Source organism: Triticum dicoccoides, chromosome 4A, assembly GCF_002162155.2.
Source record: "Triticum dicoccoides isolate Atlit2015 ecotype Zavitan chromosome 4A, WEW_v2.0, whole genome shotgun sequence".
Taxonomy (NCBI): domain Eukaryota; kingdom Viridiplantae; phylum Streptophyta; class Magnoliopsida; order Poales; family Poaceae; genus Triticum; species Triticum dicoccoides.
This window is the reverse complement of record NC_041386.1, coordinates 175,348,066-175,354,286: the sequence shown is the minus strand read 5'-3', so window position 1 is coordinate 175,354,286 and position 6,221 is coordinate 175,348,066.

The window sequence follows — 6,221 nt, the reverse complement described above, 5'->3', positions numbered from 1 at the left end:
AAATGAGCACATACCTTGACATGATCTTGAAGGTGTTCAAGATGGATCAGTCAAAGAAGGAGTTCTTGCCTGAGTTGTAAGGTATGAAGTTAAGACTTAAAGCTCGACCACGGCAGAATAGAGAGAAAGGATGAAGGTCGTCCCCTATGCTTAAGACATAGGCTCTACAGTATGCTATGCTGTGTACCACACCTGAAGTGTGCCTTGCCATGAGTCAGTCAAGGGGTACAAGAGTGATCCAAGAATGGATCACAGGACAGCGGTCAAAGTTATCCTTAGTAACTAGTGGACTAAGGAATTTTCTCGATTATGGAGGTGGTAAAAGAGTTCGTCGTAAAGGGTTACGCCGATGCAAGCTTTGACACTAATCCAGATTATTCTGAGTAGTAAACTGGGTTCGTATAGTAGAACAGTTATTTGGAATAGCTCCAAATAGAGCGTGGTAGCTGCATCTAGGAGATGACATAAAGATTTGTAAAGCACACACGGATCTGAAAGGTTCATACCCATTGACTAAAACCTCTCTCACAAGCAACTTGAGCGTGATGTGAACTAGATTATTGACTCTAGTAAACTCTTTGGATGTTGGTCACATGGCCATGTGACCTGTGAGTGTTAATCAGATGACGATGTGAACTAGATTATTGACTCTAGTGCAAGTGGGAGACTGTTGGAAATATGCCCTAGAGGCAATAATAAATTGATTATTATTATATTTCCTTGTTCATGATAATCGTTTATTATCCATGCTATAATTGTATTGATAGGAAACTCAGATACATGTGTGGATACATAGACAACACCATGTCCCTAGTAAGCCTCTAGTTGACTAGCTCGTTGATCAATAGATGGTTACGGTTTCCTGACCATGGACATTGGATGTCATTGATAACGGGATCACATCATTAGGAGAATGATGTGATGGACATGACCCAATCCTAAGCCTAGCACAAGATCATGTAGTTCGTATGCTAAAGCTTTTCTAATGTCAAGTATCATTTCCTTAGACCATGAGATTGTGCAACTCCCGGATACCGTAGGAGTGCTTTGGGTGTACCAAACGTCACAACGTAACTGGGTGACTATAAAGGTGCACTACAGGTATCTCCAAAAGTGTCTGTTGGGTTGGCACGAATCGAGACTGGGATTTGTCACTCCGTGTGATGGAGAGGTATCTCTGGGCCCACTCAGTAGGACATCATCATAATGTGCACAATGTGATCAAGGAGTTGATCATGGGATGATGTGTTACGGAACGAGTAAAGAGACTTGCCGGTAACGAGATTGAACAAGGTATCGGGATACCGACGATCGAATCTCGGGCAAGTATCGTACCGCTAGACAAAGGGAATTGTATACGAGATTGATTAAGTCCTTGACATCGTGGTTCATCCGATGAGATCATCGTGGAACATGTGGGAGCCAACATGGGTATCAAGATCCCGCTGTTGGTTATTGACCGGAGAGTCATCTCGGTCATGTCTGCATGTCTCCCGAACCCGTAGGGTCTACACACTTAAGGTTCGGTGACGCTAGGGTTATAGAGATATTAGTATGCGGTAACCCGAAAGTTGTTCGGAGTCCCGGATGAGATCCCGGACGTCACGAGGAGTTCCGGAATGGTCCGGAGGTAAAGAATTATATATAGGAAGTGCTATTTCGGCTATCGGGACAAGTTTCGGGGTCACCGGTATTGTACCGGGACCACCGGAAGGGTCCCGGGGGTCCACCGGGTGGGGCCACCTGCCCCGGGGGCCACATGGGCTGTAGGGGGTGCGCCTTGGCCTACATGGTCCAAGGGCACCAGCCCCTAGAGGCCCATGCGCCAAAGGGACAAGAGGAGGGGAGAGTCCTAAAGGGGGAAGGCACCTCCGAGGTGCCTTGGGGAGGATGGACTCCTCCCCCCCTTGGCCGCACCCTTCCTTGGAGGAAGGGGCAAGGCTGCGCCCTTCCCCTCTCCCTTGGCCCTATATATAGTGGGGGGAAGGGAGGGCAACCATACCTAAGCCCTGGCGCCTCCCTCTCCCTCCCATGACACATCTCCCTCCTCCCGCAGTGCTTGGCGAAGCCCTGTTGGAATCCCGCTACTTCCACCACCACGCCATCGTGCTGTTGGATCTCCATCAACCTCTCCTCCCCCCTTGCTGGATCAAGAAGGAGGAGACGTCGCTGCTCCGTACGTGTGTTGAACGCGGAGGTGCCGTCCGTTCGGTGCTAGGATCATCGGTGATTTGGATCACGACGAGTACGACTCCATCAACCCCGTTCTCTTGAACGCTTCCGCGCGCGATCTACAAGGGTATGTAGATCCACTCCTCCCTCGTTGCTAGATGACTCCATAGATAGATCTTGGTGACACGTAGGAAAATTTTGAATTTATGCTACGTTCCCCAACATTATTCTATGATGAATGTCACATGGCAAAACCCGCATCGTAAAATTGCAGCAACAGAAAGAAAACATGACACTAAATCAATAAGACTTATACAATAAATCAATAAGATTTACTTGATGTGACACAAGTGAATCCTTACCAGGAAATCACTATGTTGAAGTACTAAATGGAATATCGATCGTACAACTACGCATGGCATGCAGTGCCCCCGCCTACTCCCACAAGCAGGACAGTCCAAAGGTCGTGTCAAATCGTATGGACCGAACATCGATGGGACTGGAAATCTTGGTGGGTGCGGTAAACCCTGCAATGCATATAGATATTGGAGTGTAACCATAATTGATAAACCATCCTCACAAAGAAGATGATCTGGATACTTCAAAATATACAGACTGAATTGAGTGGACAGACATTAACATAGACTGTTCTCGGGACTCACCATGGACCAAAAGTGGCAGTACTAAACAATATAGGGTTCACAAACACAAATCAGTAGTGAACAATAGTACTTACTATAGACAAGCAAAGTTGCACTAATTAAACTCTGCAGACTATTTCTTGCCACTGACCTACGGGATGAACCCCGCATAACTGACTAGGCCATGGACTTCATGAGAGATGTCTACCGGCACCATCACCATCTCGTCAACCTTGGAGAACCTAACAGCATGGTCTTTCCACTCATAAACATGACGATGAAGACATGCCACATCAGATTTGTCGGGAAGATTTACAAGAACCACACCCTTCATAATCGAAGGCACATCCAGGAAATTGTTGTGGTCAAGTAAAACCTCGAAAACACGCCTGACAACAATGCTACAGGAAAACACTAGTTCTGGACACGTTGCGACAAGGACACAGCAGTTGGATAGTTTAGCAGTAGAACTCATCCTCAGGTCTTCCAGTTCACACAGCATGACTTTGAGAACTTCATATCTACCGCAGACCTGGTTCTAATTCAAATAGAAACCATATATTTTGTTACTACCTCCGTTCAGAAATATAAGATGATTTTCGATATTTTACTCCATATATGACTACATATACACACAGAAATGAGTGAACAAAGACACTAGAACATGTCTTCGAAGGCATGAGAGTAGAGGGATTACTTGCAATATCCATAACACAAGTTACTGAGGCAAATATACCCCCCTTCAAAGGTAGCATTGATGTTCATAAAGTAGTTGAAAGTAATCTATAAGAAATCAGTGTCAACCTCTTGCATGTTTTGGTCAAAAGAGGAATTTAAAACTGTCATTTGGCACACAAAAATCACATGCAAGATCACCCGAAAAGTTGAACTACTAGTACTAGTACTGCGTGTTAGATGAATAAACACGATCAAGATCAAGAAAAAGATCGTCAAGAAGAGATATTACCTGGACTTGCTTAATGAGGGATCCCAGAGAGGGGGGCTTGGACAGGACGATGGCTTTGAGCTTGTCTGCGGTAGTCTCGGCGGGGTGCTTGCGCTTCTTCGTACCATGAGCCTTGACGGTTTTGGCCAGAGCCATAGACATCACTTCGGCTGGTGCTCCAGCGTCCATCAAGAAACTGTCAAATAGAAATAAAAGAAAAGAAACCATAAGAATCAACACCGGGGTTGCAAGATCGGGCCTTATAGGATCAGTCTCGGGGTTATAGGATCAGTCTCGGGGTTGCAAGACCGGGCCTTGGCCAGAATCAACACCATTGATGCACTCACCTTTCCTTCTTTGGGAGAGAAGAACAATGGCTGAAGCAGGTCCGGGTTTTCTAGAAGAAATGAGGAACAAGATGAGGGAGAAGCGAGTGGGGGTTTTCTTCAAGAGAGGAGGCTAAGAGAGAAGAGTGAAATGATGGTTGCTTCGTCCATCCAACTTACTGCTGGAAAGGAGGGGGTTTGTGATTTGACGGCTCATTGGGCATTACTGTGGCACTTCGATCGGGGTAGTCTATTGTGCAGTTGGGCACTCTACTACGGAGTAATTTAGTGCATGGATGGTGGACCCCGATGCTGGCTGTCCCACACGTCAGCGAAAGTGAGTAGCAAGGTTCCCGACGACCATCGAGGAGGATCTGCACAGTAGAGCGTGTCCACTATTTTTCTGAACAAAAATATGATTACAGCAACCGTTTCCACTCTTACGACGGAGGAGTGTGAAACATGGAAGCCACTTGAACATACAGAGTGCTCCTACTACTAGGCATGTGCAGTGGTTCACATGTCAGTACTAAATAATCTTGTTGCTAGCATAGTAAGATATGATGACAACAAATGATGTTGTGCGTATATCAACTATATGAACAGTAATGTAACATAGTACCGCTTTTTCGACTGTCCGGTCGAGAATGAATGGTGAGATCAATGTTAACAGAACTAGGTCTACAACGCACGGAGAGTATGGTGCTATAGTACTCCACGAAACATGAACCATATGAAGCACAAATCGGTGTTAGGCAGGGTGTATGAAGGGTGCATGGGATGGGAGCAAAAGTTCCCTTCTCGACCCACATTTGGGTGTTTGGTAGAGTGCATGAATGGTGCATGAGTCCACACTAGTAGGTTAACACAAATACACGAAGAGGGAACAACTATATTGAGATGAGAATGCAACCAAACACACCCACACGATTTGTGCTACAGTGACCGATCTGCACCGTCTGAGTTTGATCCAACGGTCATGTTGTGCCGAGACATGGACATGCCCATGCAGAGGACGCCTAAACACCACCGAAGTCCCTCTACTTCTCGAGGCACACGACATTGGTGATGCAGGGTGCAACCGCCCGCAGAGCCCACTCCCGGTCGACGGGAGCCATCTCGTCAAAGACGGCGTCCAATGGCACGAATGGATTCCGGTGACGGAGCCCTGAGAGGATTCGCCCAGCAATGGCGATGGCAGCCCGCAACCCCTCCTTGTCCAGCTCCGCCCCCACCATCGCACGGAGACGGCTCAGCTCCTCGGAGATATAGGTGAAGAAGGAGACCATGTCAGGAAGCCGCAGCTCATTGAAGTCGACGGGGTGGTCGAACGGGTTTAGCCCAACGGCCGGCATGGTCGCGCTGGCACGACAGTAGGCATCACACAACCGCAACACGTGTGTGGCAACTTGTTCCACCAAGTGGCTGAGGTGATCCTGGACCTCATCATGATCGACCCGCTCGGGCTCCAGCCGGCTCCCCTGGTGGCCTATCGTATCTCCCGCTTTCTGCAGCAATGCCGCCGATGCCTCGAGCATCTTTGTGGTGGACGCCTACCATTTTTGAAGATCCGTGAACTCCCGCACATATTGGAGGATCATGGCACTCCTCTCCTCCTTGAGCTCACGGAGCTCCACGTCTTTGGCCCTGAGCTCCTGTGTCAGGCGCCTCACCTCAGACTCCATGATCTGCTGCGCCGCCATGGCACTAGTTAGAAGCAATGGGGAGAGGAAGCAAAGGGGGGCGAAACGGCTGAAAGGCAATGCAATCTACGGGAAGGCGGAGGGAGACGGCCGAGGAGCGGGGTGAATCTATTGGTTTTCACCATAGGAAAACACCAGTCGATGACTTTTCACATCAGCGAGCAGTGGGTTTTACAGGCAGAGTCATCGTGACTAATTGCTGCCGCGCCTGCTCCCGTCAATCAAAAAATTAAAAATCATGCCACGCCTGCCGCACCCAAAGACCAGAGCAACGCTGCGGTGGATATTTAAATTTACATGCCGGCAAGGAGATAAAAAAAGGGGTGAAAAAACAAATGTGGCGGCGGCCTAGCTAATCGGTCGCACTAGCCCAACTAGTTAGCCATTGTGCTTCACTGATGTACTCGGCGGGAAAGGTGGTCTTTCGTGATTT